This window comes from Sander lucioperca, chromosome 14 (genome assembly GCF_008315115.2).
Source record: "Sander lucioperca isolate FBNREF2018 chromosome 14, SLUC_FBN_1.2, whole genome shotgun sequence".
NCBI classification, from domain to species: Eukaryota; Metazoa; Chordata; class Actinopteri; order Perciformes; family Percidae; genus Sander; species Sander lucioperca.
This window is the reverse complement of record NC_050186.1, coordinates 5442190-5463149: the sequence shown is the minus strand read 5'-3', so window position 1 is coordinate 5463149 and position 20960 is coordinate 5442190. Positions and strand designations below refer to the sequence as shown.

The window sequence follows — 20960 nt, the reverse complement described above, 5'->3', positions numbered from 1 at the left end:
TAATACTTTAGATTTGTTTATACATGTTAACAGTAAGTGTGGAAGTCCAGGATTGGACACATTTTTGAACCCATTCTTTAAGAAATGCACATTAAAAATTAAAAATTAAGTAATATATCTAATTTGCTCATGACAAAAGACAATATTAAAATGTGGATGGATTTCTTGATAGATAGCAGATGTATTCATTATAACTGGGATAGTTTTTGCAAATAAATAAATAGAACAATAAAATGTGTTTGATTTGTTTATATTGTTATATCCATCTTTATGATTTTCGAGTTGCATTGAACATTTGAAAACAAAAGTATTAAAAGCTTAAAAAATATCACATTTTCTGTCTGTGTTTCAGTCATGAAGATGGTCTTTCTTACGGCGCTGATCCATTTGACCGTGCGACGCTTCTGTCGCGCCGCGCTCCACTCTATTCCTGTGGGTGACGTCAAGCGACTTCAACGTGCACGCAAAGCATTCCGGGAAGGCGGCGCTGCATTGGAAAAAATGCTGCGCGTCCAAAAGCTGGCCCATGCCCATCTTTATGCAAATAAATCCATTGAACGTGATGCGACTATCCAGTAGAAGTAGACGAAAATCTTTCAAACTAACCTTTGTCGATCTGAAATGAAGACAGATTCAGCAACTGTATGGCCTATTTCTCGCTTAAAATGTTTTAAGAAACACGTTTCGGTGAATTATTTTCGTAAAATACTAGATCGTATTCTCAATGCGCTGCCATGACACTCGGTTGAAATTCTTGAGCAGCCAGACCCCTGTCACGCGTTTGTGCAATCAGCTGCCGGTCAAGGGCGTGGAGCATCAACCATGGATGTATGACGTCTCGACACCACGCTTCAGTCGTGTCGGCAAATGGATATGTACTGTTAGAGAGAGTTTAAACTTTCATGTTCATTATTCATGGGACAAAGCACAAGTGCTGGGGCAGGTTTATGGCTCTAGTGCACTTGAACATGACAGTCAAAATGAAAATTGTTTGGTAGTTTTATTGCCAATCAACTCTGATCCTCTCAAACCCTTTAAATGCTTGTCCCTGTTACAACACACTGACAGTTGTCCAGAAAAGTCCAAACCAACTGCTTCTTAAGATGGGCTCAATTTTCTTAAGATGTGAAATCCCCATCACAGTCTTGTCTGTCCATAGTGACCCGAACCAATTATGAAAGACAAAGACTCACACAGTATATTTGAAGTTCTGGGAATGTTTTGTTGCTTTAGTTTGTTTTCAAAATTATGCTCTAAAAGGCTGCACTTAGTAGGTGAATGGCTATATTTACATGCATATAATAATGAACCCATTGCTAACAATCAAAAGTAAGGCAGACGTCTGATAGAACTTGAATGTTGTTCTAATAACTTAAGTACGTATGGCTTCACTTTTCAGTTGTTTGTTTGTTTGGGATAATCACTAAATCACTCAACCAATTAGCAATCACTTATCACAATGCCCCGCCACGAACCTTTGCAAAAGCAATTGTTGTCTTTCACTTATTACAACCTTTTGGGAAGAGAGAGAGATAACACATGTGAATGATGCACCTCTGAAAACAGTGTTCTTGATGAGAATACAGAGTTACTATCCTGAAAATCTTCGGTGGATGTGAGCTATCGTTTTCAGTGTGCAGCCTGGAAATCACTGTCAGTGCAATGGCAGCTGCACTGTAGGCCCCTGGAAGCTGTGAGTACCACAAAAACACTGAGCTATGACCAACCAGCTGGATGTGTGCCACAGATGTTTGTGCACCGACTTTGTTAAAGCATGAGGCCAGAAGGAAATCATTTGAGAACAGTAAAGCTGCAGACCTGAAAACCAAAACAATGAGCCCCATAGAGCTGAGGGGAACTGCAGAGCTGAGTGGTAAGTCTCTGTGTGTTCATCTTGCAACCCCTTTCATGTTATACATAGTCAATGGATCCATTATTAATATAGAAATATTGATTGAAGCAGCTTTAGCAATATCTTCCCCATACTTTAGTTGCCACAAGTGGATGGATAATGGAGAATATGACACTAATGTATGTTTACAGTATAAAAACATTTGTTGGCTGTGAAAGTTTTGTAGATATGTTCAACAAACAGTAAACATATATGATATATCAACATGACATGCTGACATAGAACATAATCCACAGAGCATTACATTTCCTCCAAAATGTAATTATGCAATGGCTACCCACAACATTACCAAGCAGATGCAGGTGGAAAAGAAAATATTCTCAACAATTTGCAAAATCCTGGCCACAGCTGCATTTCATCTCCATATAAATTGGGGCCCAAAGATATTTTACGTCTGAGAAGACTGTATTTTGTTTAAGATACCTCAGACACAACTTCTAGACTGGAGCAGATCAAATTACATTGGAACACGGGAGGCAACAGTGAGGCAAATGAAGTTAAAAGGTTCAACGTGGAATCGCTGGCCAGTGCAGACGTCTAATGTTCAGTAATGTGAAAGACAACGGCAAATCAAAACATATCACGCCCTTTCCCTCTCCTACTCACAGTAACATGGGTCAGAATATTCAAATGAATGTACAACCACAGCTATCACCAAGCCAGTAAAGACCAAGGCGGTGTCAAGCAAGATAAATGACTGTAGTTATTACTGTGTTGTCAGAGTTATCATATTTTTAAGGAGTAATAACTGAGCTCCCTAGCAGTGCTCAATGACACTGGGGTCAGGTTTGTAGTAGCTCAATTATGTCTCCTACCTGGCAACCACCAAATGTTAGGTCAGGATTAAAAGTTTGCAGAGGACTGTACGTGTTAACCAAATATGCAAGGTCTGACATTGCACATTTGAAAGCACCTCTTTACTTACTTGGTTTTACTCACAAACATTTAGCAACCACGGCTCTTACATATTATTCAAATGATACCAGTACATACTAATAACATCTAGGTGATCAGCTGATTTTCTTTTTCATGTCCAATGCTAAACCCAACACACAAGAAAATGCTGCAAAAATTATAATTCCAGTGAAAATCTCTATCACTACAGCGCCTGCAAAATGAACTTAATAATTAATGATTGTTACACAACATCATATTCAGGTTCATCAGCAGTCAGAAGGCAAGCCACAAAAGGCTTTGCTTTCAGCCATGAAATTGAAAGTGCATATGTGAAATTGTTGTCTAACTCTGTGTGTACTTTTATTTTATTTATTTTTTTAGCGGAGCTGCTCGGGAACACAAAATTAATTTCAGTGTAAACCGACAATAAAGCTGTATCGTATCTTATATATATTTGTTTGATAAATAATTGATTTCTGTTTGCTTGTTAACTTTTGTACAATGTATTTCTTAATTGTAACCGTGCTTATGTTCACTCACAAACGTTCAGACTGTGGTCACCCACTTTGAAGAAAGAGAAAGAGGGAGATGCAAAGAGACTGGACAGAGGCTGCATTCAGATGACGAATTGTGTGGATTGAATGCCTAAATAGTTTATAACAATAAAATTGTCACTATTGTGATGCTTTTCTGAGCCTGCTTTCAGCTCCCCCTAGGCTTCACACAGAGTCCAAAATGTGTAGCTCCAGTAACTGACAAAGATAGCGAAGAGCAGTACATGCAGCAAAAAATTTCAAAACCATGGTTGCCTTCTCAGATAATAAGTCAATGTTTTAATACAGTTAATGTACTGTGCCTGGGGGTGAGAGGGCATCCCTCCACATGAATGTTCAGATGTGTTTTTTTAAAGGCCATTGTAAAAAAAATAAATAAAAAAAAATAAAAAAAAACTGAAACAAAATGTCCTTCTGGAATTGTTAATCAAGGCTTAACATGGTTTAAATTCCATGGTGTCAAGAATGCAATTAATCACTTGTGATCAGTTACCAACCCTATAATTATGAGCCTACAGGGTGAGAATTCCTTTTGAACATCATACTATACAAGCACGGTTAGGCCCCATGTGGTCTAACGGGACTGATAGCAGCAGCACATAGGTCAGACAGGCCCTAGTGGAGGTCAAATGATTTAGCTGCCTCTCCAAAATATTGTAAGCAAACCAGCAGTTCTGTGGGATTCTGTCACGTCATTATGTGACCCTGTTGTTTGTTTGCGATAAAAACTGTTTTGTTTTTTTCAAACCTCTCGGGAGGCAGCCTTCTGGCCACTACAGCTGCAGTCCTCCCCCACATAAAAGCAATGCCATGCCAATACAAGAATACAAAGACAGTGACAGAGAGAGCTGGTGGGTTCTGCCAATACAGGACTAGTAGTGTGCTGTTTTTAAATAATATCCATACACAATATGCTATACATAGAGCAGCTTTGTGTGCAAAGGGTGACTGCATTAATTATATCATCTATTCCCTAATTATGTTTAAGGGTGTTTATTTCCTCACCTTTCAAGAAGCACAGCCACATGTTTTTCAGACAATTCATCAGAAAGTTGCGCTGCCAAGGTCTGTAAAAAGAACTCCTGGTGCTGAATGTTCTCTTTTCATCGAGATTGGGTCATCTTAAGCCATGACACAAGTATAGCTTTAAGCTACTGCTGGCATTTTTATTTTGGCAGTATGATGTGGAATGCTTTCCCTCTGAAAATGATTACATGTTGCCAGCATTTTGCCATTGAAAAGGCCACCAGATTGAATGAGGCATTCTGAATAGGGCAGCTTTTCTTCTGCAATTTCCGCTGCCAGTGCAATTCTGCACTGCACATTTGGAGACGAAGGGAAGAACCATACTGCAGTATTGATTGACTTGCTTTCAATATAATGTCAATTTCAAACATTAAAGCTTAACTTAACGTTTACATTTAGTACTGTATGCAGGATTATTCACGTATGGGAGCCACACAGACAATTTTTCAACTAGCTCTTTAAAGGCTAAGCTAGACTGTGTTTTAGATAGAGATCTTTTATTGTTCATTGTGGCCTATTGACTTTTTTTTATTAGACTGATGTCTTGTGCTCTAAATCTAGCAATCATATATGTATAACGTGCATTTTCTTCTTGTATATATTTGTTAATACTAGATGAATGTAGCTAATTAGGACTGCTTTCCAAAGAGAAACAATGAAAAACATAACAAAAACTGCAGTTGCAGTCATGGAAGTGCAGATAAATGCTTCCGGACCAATTTCAAACAGAAGCCACTTCTCTAATTTCATAGAGTTGGTATCAGTATCATACACAGTTATCTTGCCTTGAGCCACATAATGACACCTAGTGTAAAAGAGCATGAGCTCCCCCCGCAGTTAGTCAGTGGAACAGCAACCAATGCAACTTGAGGAAACACGGAACGGCAACTACTCACTGGTGACACACACACGCGCACGTACACATACAATAAAACAAGCATGTACGTGCTTGCTTTCTTTCACGCGCACTTGGAGACGTCCAACACAGACCAGCACATACACAGAAACACAGATCCAGCTGACTATCTGCTTTCACAGAATGCAATACAGGCAGTAATTCATCCATAACACGGAATCTACAAAAAAAAAAAATGGAAAAAAAAAAAAAATCATAACAGGGCGCATGACCGCAACTCATTCCATATCCAATATCCGAGCTGTAATGACACTCACTTTTAGTTTATGGACCATGCAGTTTCCGGGACAAATTGATCAACATGGATGTTAAAAGTCACGACTGGACTGCAAACAGAATTAGCTCGAATACAAATATTGATGCCGACAGTATTCTGTAGGCCTGCTAATGCATCTCTGAATGTTGCCCCTGTAATGCCATTCATTGAAGCCGCGGCAGGTCTGCGTAATAATGCGAACCTCCAAATTCTGTGTTTTATGCTCCTTTATTTCCGCACTTCTGCAGCATCACCGCGGGAAGATGCTGTCTCATAACGTGCAGAGAGAACGCAGCCGAGTGCACATAATCGAGATAATAACTCATTTGCATAATGTTTGGAGATGATGGGTTTATAAGATAAGTCATATTATTTTTAATAGCCTCAGAACGCTCCGTCGACATTCAGTCCGGGTGGAGCTTGTAAGAACTTGCACACCATTTATTTAAAAAGATAGCTTCACAGTGAGAAGAACAAATTGCCTCCATCCTGAAAAGGACACCACCGGCCACCTCAGTAACATGCTGACCACGCAACATCGCCATAATTGTGCCACAATATAGCCCTGCCTACCCGACTACTACCTCGTGGTCAGTGATGGACAGAAAAAGAAAATATATAAGATACCCTCATATTATGTTACCGGTCCAAGCGGGATAACCGTACAGCCTACTTACCTAAAACTGACTCTCCCCTCTTAGCTGTATTTGTGGTCCAAGATTTGTTAGTTCTCTAGCCAACAACTTCTGCTGGAGCATATGTATCCAGTGCTCATGCTGGTGGCTCAGTCGGTGATGTTGGATTGCGGATGATTTGGCAATCCTTTTCATGCTCAAGGGGAAAAAATCCTTCGTTTCGGCGTGGTCTCGGGCATTGGCGCGCAGAGGAATAAAGTAATGAAGTCCGTCAGGAGGGGAAGGAGAAAAGGGAGCTCTGGATGTGAGATTTATGCCGACGTGTTTGAAACTGTTCTGTTTTCTTTTTCTCTCACCGTAGGAGCCGTTTGCGGGTGGAGAGGTGTGGGATGGATATCTAGGAAGGGAGGCTAGGATGCACAGAGTGAGGGCGAGAAAGGGGAGGTACAAATAATACAGTCTTGTATTGTAGAGGACGGTCATGGCAGACAGTAAGGGGTGGGTCTGGACTATATGAGGCGGAAGGCGAGGGAACTGAGGGTGGGTGAGGATAAGAAGCCTTGTTGTGACTTTACTCTGCTGATTTACACCAAGGCTGTAGCTTGACCACCATGGATAGCTTGATCGTGACTAATTGGGGGGTGGGGGGCAAAATTGGGGGAACTCTAAGAAAAGGGGCCGATAGGTTTTATGATTTAGTTATGAGAGATTTGAAACCACAAGTGAGTGATAAGGCGACGAGTGGCACAGAAGGTGCTATGCCACGTGTAGGCTGTGTACTTTGCATAAAATACAACGTGACTGTATGACTGTGTTATTATAAACTCGGAATAACTCGCCGTGAAACTCTCTTCCAAAAATCCCCCATAGCCCGGGCTCTGCGGAGTCTGTTTAACTCTACCTAAAAGTGAATGGAACACTGGTGGTTGCTGTCCATGGTGCTTAGACAACTAAAGGGTACAATTCTGGTTGTTGCTGTCCTTGGTGCTGAAACACAACTCAGAAAGCCTACGGTATTGACATGTTGTGTCAATTCACAATAAACATATACAGACCAAAAACTTACTTGTTTACTGAGTGGCAGGGCCATAGTTTTTGTGTTTGGGGTGGGGGGGGGGGGAGAACTTTGACTTTTCTTTAGGCCAAATAGAGTTAGAATAAAGGGATTCTGTATTTCTTCACCAGAATTATATTTTTGGCATTGAAATGAAGGCTTTGAGAAATCAGTGGAATTTCACCGGGGGACTCAGAAACCCTGACATTAGTTTTTTTACTAAAATCCTGGCTATGGCCCTGATGACTGGGGCATCTTGAGAACAAAATTGGTTCTAAGAATTTGAAAGCTTATTGAGACATGATACAAGCATCCATCTAATCCATCTAATTAAGGCACTGTCACTTGCTATTTTTGACTTTAGTGTTAAACATGACAAAATTTGGGGGTGAAGGGCGCCAGGAGATGGCTGTGAAATACTGGACAAACCCAGGGAAAACAGAGGTGTTGGTACGTATGTACTCGAGGTTCTACATTTTACAGCTGTGCTGTACCATAGAACCTCAATTAAACATATGGATAAATTATCAATTTAACATCTAACATCACAATATAAGTTATCAAAGGAACTTGAATGGAATCCCCTATAAGTTTCCCATTTCCCATTTAATAATCCAAAATTTGAGGACTAAATTTAACAGCACCCAACAGCTATGTGTTCGTTTAAAAATCTTAACCTCAGCTCAAAGCCCAAGCATGTAGAAAAGATAACTTTTGAATTGATTTTGACACCACTACATTGATTGCCGTCACAGACAGCTTTGTAACTCCACTAGCTCTCCAATGGTCCACTTGCAGTCAAGTGTTTGAAGCATCCACCAACGGGCAAAGAACCTGGCGGGACATGCATTGCATAGAACTCAATGAGGCTAAATGGATAAATGGGGCCATTACAGAGTCATTAGCCTGGAAGTGGTGGTGACACGTGACAAGTTGCCTTTGCAATCGTAGACATAAAATACTCCAGGGATAATTGAAGTCGTTACTTTCTATAATTCTATTGGTCGTAGCTTTTAATTAGAAACTTCCCTTCAAGTTTGTTAATCAGGATATTTTGAGACTTCTCTGACGATTCACACCTGTTTTGGTTGCCTAAATTACCCTTAAAACAAAGTCATTGACAGCCTATCTATGAAACATAAGCCATTAGATAAGGACAAACTAGATTTCCAGACTGGAACTGTGCACTTACATATGTATGTCAGTAGGTCAGTTAAGTCTTTATCAAACACACCAAAGTAATTCATGTGGATTTTTAGGAATACATTTTTCCATGTGTTATTGCAGCTGGTGCAGGAGTACTAGGGATACAAAAAGCTATGCGTGTTATAAGAATGCTGGTCATGAATGCCATAGTCAATCATCAATACCATTGTTGCACTGGGTACACCTGTCTGATGAAATGCGCAGAATGTGTGTGTGTTGTTTGGGGATGACAAGCAGAGTGCTGGTAGGATGCATATTTTAAATGTCCTTATCTCCAGAGGGGAAGTGCTGGTGATGTACTGTTGGCAAACTAAAAGCAAAGAGAAGGATTAAAAGAAGAGGCAAACAGACTGGAAAGAAAGAACAATTTGACACAACTGAAAATGTGGCCGGGTTGGCTCAGTGGTAGAGCAGGCGCACATATACTAAGAGGTTTATGCCTTGACGCAGAGGTCCAGGGTTCAAATCCGACCTGTGACGATTTCCTGCATATCTTCCCCCCCTTTCTCACCTAGCTGTCCTGTCAAATTAAAAGGTGGAAAAGCCCAAAAAAAAAATCTTTAAAAAAAAATATATATATATATATATTTGAAAATTCCATTGTGTACCACATTACATTTAAACTTGAATTGAAGTCACTTTTTAAGAGATAGTATTGTCTTTACAGCCATGTGTCCTTTCTTCATGTCCTAAGATGTCTTATGTTGATTGACTGTTGATTGACTGTTGATTTAAAAATGGTTTCTCTGTTATTGTGAAGCATCAGATTGTAGAACTATGCCCAAGACAAATTTCCCCTTGGAGAAAATAAAGTGTATTCTATTCTATTCTATATCTTGTATTTCAAGGCCATCAAACACCTTAAGCGCTCATAATCTTCAATTTCAATTTATTGTGTTTGTCGGTCGTTGGTGATGACAGAGACCGGTTGAGCAAACAGACTTCTCAGGCAGTTGGCATAGAGGGTATTAGAGATAAAATGAGGTGCTCTGTTCTGATTCTACATCACCTTTCAGACAAATAAATTCAGGGAACATGTGCCCCAGGCATAGCCAACATTATGGCAGTTTACAGACGTATAAGGTATATTGATGAATTAGGATAAAGACTAAAATCAAACTGTTGAAGTCCAACTTAAAGTACACTGCACTGTTATTTTCTGTGACAGCATTTGCTCGGGAAATTACATGCCCTGCTAGCACTAGGGTCTAACTATTTTTAGAATAATGTGTGAAGAGGTTCTCTCGTTCTTCCCATGTTGCCGAAATTCTGCCAACATGGCGAGATAACGATAAATTAGTCAGCTGTAACATATTGATTTTTCATTATTGGTATTTGATTGTAAAAATTTATATTTTTGTCATTTAAGTTGGATTTCTTTACAACCAGAAGTGTTTGGACACGTGGAAGAAACAAAATGTACAAAAATATGTGAAAGGACTACTTTTTTAAAGGACTACTTACTCCGGATTTCCACTGAATGCAGACCGTCAATACCCACTAGGTCCGGATTTGTTGCAGCACGGCTGCGGCCATGACTGACAGCTGTAGTCACGAGGACCCACAATATCTCGCGAATTCACGTAGAATAGAACCACAAAACCAACAACAGTTTGTTTCCATCCAGAGGAGTAGAGGGGAAACAACTCTGTGCTGTGTTTTCAAGGTGTAGTGCAGGGAAATATGATCCGCCGTGAGCACGGTGTATTTTATTTTGTTTCTGTGCTCGACTTCCTGTCCCGCGCTATCTGCCGTGTGCTGAATTGCTGCGGAGCTCTCCGGCGTCCGGCAAAAATAGAAGCTCTGCGTATCTGCTCCGGAGGGCTGCGGACCGCCGGAGCTGGGACGCAGTCGGAGCGCAGCCGTTCCGCAGTCAGTGGAAATACACACATTGACTTTAATGGAAACCTAATGATTCCACCGACGTTCCGGAGCGGATCCACCGCCGTTACGCATCCAGTGGAAATTGCCGGTTAGAAGAAACAAAGTTAATCCTAAAGAGGTGAAATACTTTGGAAGGAAATAAGCTTAAACTGCTCATGTGTGACATGTTATATATTTGAGAAAGAATACTGAGGTTTCTCATCTGAATTTCAGTATTTGGAGTTATTCTTGCTTAACTAACACTTCTTTCATGTTTTTAGTCATATGTACTAAATTATTTACTTTCCATTATTATATTATACATTATATAACTTAGCAAGGTACAGCATAATATGAGTTTTTTTTCTGATAGTAACACCTGATTAGCCACAATGCCTACCATGCAAAGCATAGCAAGAACCTAATTTATGTGTTGTAATTTATATTTATCAACTTCCTTAATGACTTCTTGTAAAGAGAATTAAGGAGCAATATGTTAACATGCATGCCATTCAGCATCTCATTATTAGTGAGCATATGTTCCTTAATGATAAATATATGTCAAATATATCCAAAGTTTGTAACTCACAGCCTTCTGGGAATACCACTGTCAAGTAAAAGTATACTGTAATAGTGAGCAGATTTCACTCCATTATCCACATAACTACAATAATTGTGCCATATTCAGCACCAGCCCAGACACAATACCCTTACAGGAGCTAAATTTATCTGGACTGTAATGATCTCACATCTACCTCCTTGTTGGAAGCCATGGGCTGAATCTCCCTCCTAGCTGCCCAGAAGACTGTTAGCACTTGCTAGATTGACAACCTGCTAATGGCTGATCTCTAAGGCTTAGGCCAAAGAGATGTTTCTACCCGGTGTTAGTACACGCTGTTGCGGAAGCCTGTCACACTGTACCCAGACCTCTTCCTGCCAGAGCTATGAAGGAGAAGACAGATGTCCAAATAGCCAGCAGGTCCATCAGTCATGAGGATTTTTTTCTCTCGCAGGGCGAGGGAGGGAGGGTCAAGTGGGAGACACACAGATGAATGAAGATGACACCATTCCTGCCTCTCTGCTACTCTAATGAAAAACTAATTTTCAGGAGGTTTCTGGGTAATAAGACAGCCAGCCAAATCCACACACAGAAAGAATAACTTTTAAAAGTATTACCTTACTATTAAGGCCACCTCATGACTGCTCTATTTCAAGCCAAAATACAACTCCTGAGTATTTAATTTAATTTAATTATTAACTATAATTAATAGTTCAGAATGCAAAGTTTTTGTGTTTTTGTTGACCAATGCTTTAAAACCAAGGAAAATTAAATTCAAGCAATTAGTGTAAAAGAAGAAAAAGACCAAAATGGAGAAAGTCCTCCAAATTAAAAGGGCAAAATATGTAATTTTTCCATACGCTCTAGAAAAGCATATGAGCGTTTTCTGATGCGACAGCCCTAGTGGCAGGACAACATAATTTGTATGTGCCATTACAAATTACTGTTAAAAAAAGAAACTAGTTTTATGATTTGACAACACTATGGTTGAGGTTTGGTTAGATTTTGGAACAAAGACAACTTGGTTAGGTTTAGGGAAAGATCATGGTTTGGGTTAAAATAGGTAATTTGTTAAGGTTAAGGAAACGTCATGGTCTGAATTAAAATGACCTCTAAGGTTAGGGGAGCTTTGTTGTCATGGTGACAATAATAAACCCATAGCTTAGGTTTGGGAACGATCAGGGTGATGCTTAAAAGGAAAAAAAATGTTTCTGTCGGTTGGGAATGGGAAACAAACAGCTGTCTCACATGTTAAACTCTGACATTTTGTTAACCCATCTACAGTATCAACCAAGACCTCTTCTCTACGTAGACTTTTTCAGTTTCAGGTCACTGACATCCTCCTTTGCTCCCGTCATAATTTCTACGCCCGTTAGAGGAATTTATCACTTGAACATAAACAGACGTTGTTTTGGGGCCCTTGCTAAAACAAGGGATGCTGTCGGTCTTCTTGGAAGGAGAGGGAATAACGATGATGCTTTTCTTATAGAGAGATGGAAAACTGCCAATCTAAATGAGTAGTAATGTTAAAGATTCTTGTAAATTTGTTTTAATACAATACAGTATGTGTAAAGTTTCAGTGAAAGTACAATGACAGACTGGAGTTACCGGACTCATAATTACTTTTTAGAAGCTTCCTAAGATATAACAATGTTGTGACTGAACTGTTTAAACCTGCTGTTACAAAATCACAGATGTCAGCTGTTCTTCCTTATTGGCTGTTGTATGCAATGCGCAGAACATTTTAAGCTTAGTGACAAGGACCTTGAATGAGGTATATAATACGAGTGGTATTACAGGTAATCTCACCACATGTGGCAATGTTGCAGGCAGTGTGTGAGTGGATGCTCAGCATGCAGTAACCATATTCCTAATTGCCCATCTGGCACTGTGCACACAGAGGGTGCTAACCGAATCACAAAGTTTAGCAGAGCATTAGAAAAAAAATATGTTTGAGGCCTGCTTTGAAAACGTACTGCATGAGTGAGATTCAAAAAGCTGCTTTGTGTTTTTGAATGACTTTGCTTAATTCTTAACTGAGGAGGAGAATTGACTGTTGGAGTGTTGCCTCTTAGGCTTCACTAACACTTCACCATTAAAGAATTGTTTGGTTGTCATCATCACATCTCCTTCTCTCTAACCTCTGCTTAAAATAAAGTTTTTGAGATAAATAACAAAATGAAATATAAAGGATAACTCATTATTCCAGGTTGTATGTACATTGTGCCATTAAAATTTTAAAGTCAAAACACTGCACATGTTTATAACTCCAGAAAGTTATCACAATGACAATCATTTAAAATTTCTACTGTTTCCACATCCATTGGCACATGAAAAGGAAGTCTTTAAATAATCATATTTATATATTTAGAATATATTAATAATTTAAATATATTTGAAACCCCCATAAATCACGTATACAGTGCCTATTATATAAAAAAAAAATGTACAAATGTATAGCTATCTGAAGCATTTAGTCTATAAATAATCAAATCAGACCTATGAAACCATTGTAAATGGTGTACATTTTTAGAGGATAATTTCTAACAACCTATTGGATAGTTGCAAACACTGTTGTTTTTACCAATACTTTTAAAAAGCAGTCATTGTAACTTTGGTGCATTGCAAGAATAGTTAAGTTTAGTTTATTGGTTTACACATATACAAATACTACAGATTAATACACACATAATCAATAAAAGATGTGATGGAGAGATGCAAAAAACATCAGAGGGGCTTAATCTGGGCACTCACCAATGCATACTCCAATTAAAATAGAAAGAAACTAAAATACTAAAAACTAAAATTACACACAATATCAAAACAACAGTACCGAGTTATAGCCAAGCCAGTCTGGACAGCACAAATGTATTACTATGAGCAGCGTAGTGCAGTATTTATTTATTTAAGAATAATTCAACTATGAATCTGAGAGGACATAAAACGGATGCTGCACACTGCTCTCTGTAGGTTAAAACTTTGAAGCATGGAAGACCTCTGGCCCTAAATCAGTGAAGTTACAGCAGGTATATTGCAACTAGATGTATTATAGAACATGCACTCTACTTTATATTGAATACCTACAATTGTTAACCATTTATTAACCTACATAATGTGTGACACTAACTATTATCATGTGGAATTTTCTAATAGAAACTGGGCCAAATTAAGGAAGAATCAAACTCTTCCGACTGCTCACTACGGAGAGTTCTCTCTACTCTTATTGCACTTGGCAAACAATGCAATTTAAACAAAAAATGTGGGCTTTGTTTGTTTCTTGCTCCAGACAGAAGAAGAGAATAAACATATGCAATAGGATTACAATAGAAAAGAAAACAAAGCAGCCTTGAGAGCAGTTGTTCAGTCTAAATTATTCAGCAGTGATTAGGATGTGGCCAAAGGCTGTCTGATGGGCTCGGTGGCACGCTGTGGACTGGGCTGAAGCTCTCCATTCGCAAACGATGCATTATTGTTGCCAGCAGTGAAGAAATCTCATGCCTCCCACTTTTCCATTTTCCACTTGACAGCAACTCTTACCGTCCCTAGCATCCTCTTTCTCCCTCTAACTCTACATCTAAATCTACGCCTCTTTCTTCATTTCTTTTCAGATTATATTTTGCTTCTCTGCCTTTTTCATGTGTGTAACCACTCATCATTCTACATAGCACTGTGCATTTCTCAGCTCTGGGCACTTTTTAAAGCATATTACACTTATGACACTTTGATTTCAGATTCATTTAATCATTTCGACATTTCATTTCATGCCCTGCTCTTTCATTTGTTAACACCCTGTATACGTTTGTTTGCAGAGAGTCCTGGCTGCTCCATTGTGAAATAACTGGTTTTGCTAATGAAGTGCTAATTTAAGCTATGATGGAGATTTAAATCACCCTGAGCAAAAGAAGAGCTTGCAGATGCCTGAGCCTGGCAGGAGTTTAGCACATTATTGAAGTGTTCGGCCCCAGACATATTAAGGTTTTAGTAGATTTGCAAGTATAAAATACATACACAATTCCCTGTTTTGTGAACCTGTGTATATACACCACGTACACCTGTGTCTCATTATGAATCACAGCATGAAGGCAATCAGCAAAACTGCGCATTTGAGATGAAAATTTGACAGCAACACAAGTGCGGACAGTGAAGAACTGCAGCATTACTGAATGTGAGGCTGAAACTACTGTAAATGAAATAGAAAGAAGAAAAGCAATATTGTGTGGAGGAATGAGTTTTGGGATCGCTGATGAAATACATTGCAGAGTGACAGAAGGTCAGTGAGACTGTGGATTCTTTAAGTTCAAAGTTGTGTACTTTTAACAAGATAAAGACAACACTGTCTGATTACAAAAGAGAGACTGCAAAGCACAATTTGGGAAGGTGAGGGAACTCTTTTCAACTGACCAAAGCATTGTCAGTGGCATTGTGCCTGAAAAAAAGTTTGACACAAAAGCCCAACTGCAGATGGAGTTGCACAAAAGCAAGTGATTCTATGCCAGATTGATTACATGGACAAATCAAATAAATTGCAAAACAACATTTCATGGCATAGTTTTACAGTGTAAGATACTGTATATTAAGCCTTTTGGCACTAATCACATTTTTGATTGAATGTATGACTGGTGGTGGAGGGGGTCTGATTGAAGAGGGTGTTGGAAAGAAGTGTCTGTGTGCACCACAGTACAGGAAACCTGCCTAACTGACTGCCAGCAAATGGCCTGGTCCACATGGACGAGTTGTAACAGGTGCAGTGTTGAGGATGCAGAGGGAAACAACACAAGCTCTTGTGAGGCATCAAGGCAAAGCCATCTCCCTCATGGACTGATCAACTACAAAATGAGCCATATGATTTGCACTGTGGTGTGCTTACTGCAACTTTGACTCGTTACAACCGAGGTATGCAGCAAAGCATTTGTGAAGGCACAACCTTGAGGCGGATGGGCTACACCAGCAGAAGACCCCACCGGGTACCACTCATCTCCACTAAAAATAGGAAAATGAGACTACAATTTGCACTAGCTCACCAAAATTGGACAGTTGAAGACTGAAAAAATGTTGCCTGGTCTGATGAGTCTCGATTTCTGTTGAGACATTCAGATGGTAGAGTCAGAATTTGGTGTAAACAGAATGAGAACCGTCATGCCTTGTTACCATTGGGCAGGCTGGTGGTGGTGTAATGGTGTGGGGGATTCCTTTCGCCTTCAGAACTGCCTTAATTCTTTGTGTCATTGATTCATCAAGGTGCAGGAAGCATTCTTTAGAAATGTTGGCCCATATTGATAGGATAGGGTCAAACACGGTATTAGTATGGTATTCCTAATCCTTTAGGTGAGTGTATATCATCATCATATCATTGCTTTACCAAGCACTTACTAACCAATAACTATGAAAAACATCAGTCGCAACTTTACAATAGCCAGCCAGATGTTTATAGATGGTTTACAAAGTATTTATTAGCTATTTAACATGGTATTATAGTATAGTATAGAAGGACAACACAAGGGTTAATTTACAGCACTACTAATAATTAGTAAATATTATTAATTATAATGTCATTGTTTGTTAACAGTTAAATGACAATTAACTAAAGATTAATTAACTATTAATTTACCATCTATTAATGATGGTTATTATAAAGTGTTACCGTTTCTATTTATAATGCTTGAGTGTCTGAATGTGCAAATATCTGAAGCAGATGTCTGAAGGAGAAAGGGTTCACACGTACCAGATAGCAAACAACGTGTCATAAATATTGACATCTCATTGTGTCAGCTGCAAACTCCTAAGATCCTGTCTGTATGCCCTCAGCAAACACAGACAAACACAGACACAGACACAGACACACACACACACACACACACACACACACACACACACACACACACACTTTTGTGTCAACAGAAGATTCTGAGCTGTGTTGAAAGCTAGTACAGTAGTAAGAGCGACACTCCGTCTTCTGGGGAAAATACTGACTGCCACAAAGAGATGCTGGATTTGTTTTCTGGGACCTGTTTGAGCTGCCTGGTACTACTGGAGCTCACCATGCTGAGCATCTGGAGCAGAATATAGTGCAAAATATAAACGGAACGGTATTTGCATGATGATGAGAATGTTGTAAAGCTTTTTAAATAGCATGGGAGAAAAGTCTAATTTGCAATATGTAATAACAAAAAAATAGAGTGAATGTTTGCTGTGTGAAAATGTGTAAAGACAATACATTTATATTCAATTCATAGACATATGGCCTCAATGACATTCTTGTTAGTTGACCATTTTTTAAAGGAATATTTCACTGCTGGAAAGCTGAATATATCTTTAAATTGGGTCACTTATGTAGTATAAATGTGAAAAATGTTTTAAAATTGGTGCCTTCTAGGCCGAAAAAAGCCAGGAAATGTGTTTTTGGCTCATGTGGATGAAAGACACCAAATCCCAGAATGCACTTGCTTCGCTGCTCTGAGTCCACTCCCAAGCCACGCCTACCGTTTACAGACAGACAGACAGTGAGACGGTCAACTCAACTCATCTGTGTTTTATTGTCATTTCAACCATATACACGAAATAACGTTTCACCGTGGCTCAAGTGGTTACACGAAACAGGCTACATTTAATGCACACACATTATATGCTCCGTAAACTTCAGCTAACACATACTAGCATTAGCGCTTGGTAGGCTGCAAACACATAGTATAAACACAGCCGTAAATTTGTGTGGAATGTAGAATGGTTGGCATCTAACAGTCACAAACTCCACCAGCAGTTAGCAGTTAGTTGGATACAAGCACCCCATTTCTGCAACAGTCCGTGTTAAAAAAGCCCACCTCCACTAGCTAGTCTTACCCGGTGACAGAGCAGTACTGTTGTTCAGCCATGTTTCCACAACAACAAAAACACAGCAGTCTCTGAACTTGCGTTGGGAGTTTCGTTGAAGTTGGATGTAGTCCAGTTTGTTGTCCAAAGAGACACTTGCAAGCAGGATTGATGGGACAGGTGGCCGGCTAGCGTTAGCTTTCCACCTAGCTCATACTCCTGTGTATGAGCTAGGGACATCCTCCACGTTTCACCGCTGAGGATACCCCCTTACCGGTTAGCGGCATCGAGCAACACCGCAGGCTGATGTGCTGGTCTCTGTAGCAGGCGAAGCCTGTCAAGTATTCCGGCTAGCGGCACCGCAGGCTGAGGTGCTGGTCTCCGTAGCAGGCGAAGCCTGGCACAGGTGGCCGGCTAGCGTTAGCTTTCCACCTAGCTCCAACTCCTACCCTCGTCCCGCTTTCCGCACACCGCTGAGGATGTCCCCTTACCGGCTAGCGGCATCGAGCAACACCGCAGGCTGAGGTGCTGGTCTCCGCAGCAGGCAAAACTTGCGTAGTGTGTCGAGTATTCCGTCTGTAATGACGTTTCCTGCATATTCTCCGATCTGTACCAATGTATCCCGGTGGTACATGTGTGCGTTAGTTTGAATGCACATAATTGTTGTTCTAAAATTTCCTTCGGGGTGAATCAATCAATCAATCAATCAATCTATCTATCTATCTATCAATCTATAATCTTCTGCTGAGAAGCCAGTAGGCTAAGCGATGATTCAAGATGGCTGATGCTCGTTTTGGCTCGGCAGTCTTCGTGTAAAGACAACAGTCCAACCCCCTATGGGCGGGTTGAAAACATGCGGAAGTAGCTCCTACTACTGGCTGTAGTCCATTGCCTCTGGGAAAAAATGCCTCCGATGACAGAAAACGACGATTTTTGTGTCATCAGAGGCTTTTTTCCAGACCCACAATACAGAGATCTCTCATCTCAGGGGGAAATGAATGAGGGAAGCACGGTCATTCAAAAATACTATTGTGTTTCTACTGATACAAAGCTCAATGCTAAATCGGTGAAGTATCCCTTTAACTGATGTTTGCCTAAATTGATTGACTCACTCAATAACAGCCTACTCATTTCCTGCTGCCCCATTGCACCACTTGTGTTGGTAAGGGTCTGTAACATAGGTACTAAAGCAGCATGTTAAGTGAGTGATGTCCGAATGACAGCTCAATCTCATAAACAACTGGGATGGGCTTAAAGTTATTGAGCACGGTGGGTAAGGCTGCAAGTGGCCAAATCACTTCATCACATGTGCCAATCTTCCTCCAGCTCTAATGTAATTAGTGTGGATTTTCTCTGCCTGCTCTGGCCTTTTGTTGTTTGATAAATGGAATTAGATAAAATGAGCATCCGTTAGCTAAGGACTCTGTAGTTTGAAAAATGTGACAAGAAAGTCATTGTCATTAACAAAGTGGTTGAAAATGTGCTCAGCTCACTTCTCGTTGAAGTGAGGTTAAAATTACACACGCTCTCACTTGCTCTCGCTCGCTCACACACACACGCACACATTTTTGTCCTGCCCTGCCATCCCAAAGTCCTTATGCAATCCCATGCAGGCCTTGTATTCATGTTTTATTTTTTGCATTTGCTTCAGCTTTGTGCTTTGCTTCACCTTTTACTAAGTCTGTGCTTTTAAATATTTATTAGACTGTTCTAATGATTTCCCAGGTTTACCGTTTGGATGAGATTGGCAAGGTAAAAAAGAACACTTAATAAAACATTGCAAGGCACATTAGATATTTGGGCCTCTGTTTTGACGGGCAGTAAACTTGTGCAATCAGCTGATGATCAGATTAACTCACTGGGGGGCCATTGGGCAAAAATCAGACATGGGTCACTTCACAGGAGTTACAAGTTCTGTCAGCTGGTCCACATTTAAACCAAGTTGAAAAATGATATTTTGGAGATGTACTGTTTGACAGGGGTAAAGGAGGATTAGGAAAGCAGTATGACTGAACAGAAAACACACACAAGAGGGAGGGAGTTTTGAATCATTCAACTCAACATTACAGAATAAATCAGGGGCCATTGGGTGGCAGTACACTTAAAAGCAATCAATAAAACATAGAAATGCTGTAGAAGATCATCTGACTCAAATGGCTGCATATGTTGAGGACAAGTACAATTTAAAAGTGCTGTTTCTAAGCATTTAACTGTGCCAGAACATAAAGGAGCAACAGAGGCTGGTAGGTTGTCAGGGTGTACTGGTGGAGATTGAGATGGAGCCATTTGAGGTTGTGTAAGCTGTTATGTCAAACTGTGAAAGGGTGTTTGCATCCATAAGTAAAGCAAGTGAAATGAAGGTATATAATAAAGTAAATTATACAATAGATTAATTCAGTTTTTAAATTTAGCACCACTTGCATAAAGATGTGGGACTGACTCGAGAGTAAGTCAAGTGGTTCAGTTATTGAACATGAATCTGGCCACATACAGTATTATGAAGCAGAAGAGTCTACTGTGAAGTCTGCACTTTACAGTCACTTACAGCAAGTAAATCCACATGGATAGGATAGGCACTTCAGAAAAAAAAATGGAAAACCATATGGGTAGCTAATGTTTCTTTTGTCTCTAAATTACTGCCAACAGGAGTTGCTGTCTTATTTGCAAGTGCCAAATCCAGCCGTGATAAAGTACATTCAAAGCTGTTCCTGAGGATTAATTTGACTGGGTGGATAAACCTGGCTGTGCAGTTGCACAGATAGCCAGCAGTGCTGTTGGAGGGTAAACAGTGTGTGAGGGATGAACTCAAAACGATACCCAAGTAAGATAGCACAATTATATCCCATCAGAAATAATGCTATGCAGGATTAAGCTGATAAAAAGGTTATCCTTCAGTCTAATGCAAGCAGGGCTACATGATTAGCATATGTGTGTGATTGCTGTATTAATACCGTTTATTTTCATGTTTTCTTGTTAATTCCAGATATTTACTTATCTGTATTTATGCCTGGATTGGCAAAGTAGCAGAAAGCAAATAACACTAGCGAGGCTTATGAACACGATCACATGCAATTTACGCAAACCTGTCAAGAAGAAATACCTTAAAATCCAGCACATGGACTCCTCAAGAACCCACTCCAGGATCCTGTTTGTAGACTTCAACTGTGCCTCCAACACTATCATCCTGGCTCTGCTGCTGGACAAGCTCTCTCAGTTGCACGTGTCTGACTCCACCTGCAGGTGGATTACAGACTTCCTGTCTGACAGGAAGGAGC

General features: G+C 39.9%; 1 protein-coding gene across 1 annotated transcript in view; it reads right to left on the bottom strand.

The window, feature by feature from the left end:
• Positions 1–6663, bottom strand: part of brinp1 (bone morphogenetic protein/retinoic acid inducible neural-specific 1) — a 118595-nt gene extending 111932 nt beyond the window's left edge. Inside the window, exon 1 of the mRNA XM_031306573.2 lies at positions 6239–6663. The gene's annotated coding sequence lies outside the window, so the exon portion shown is untranslated. The remainder of the gene's footprint in view (positions 1–6238) is intronic.
• Positions 6664–20960: the final 14297 nt, after the last annotated feature.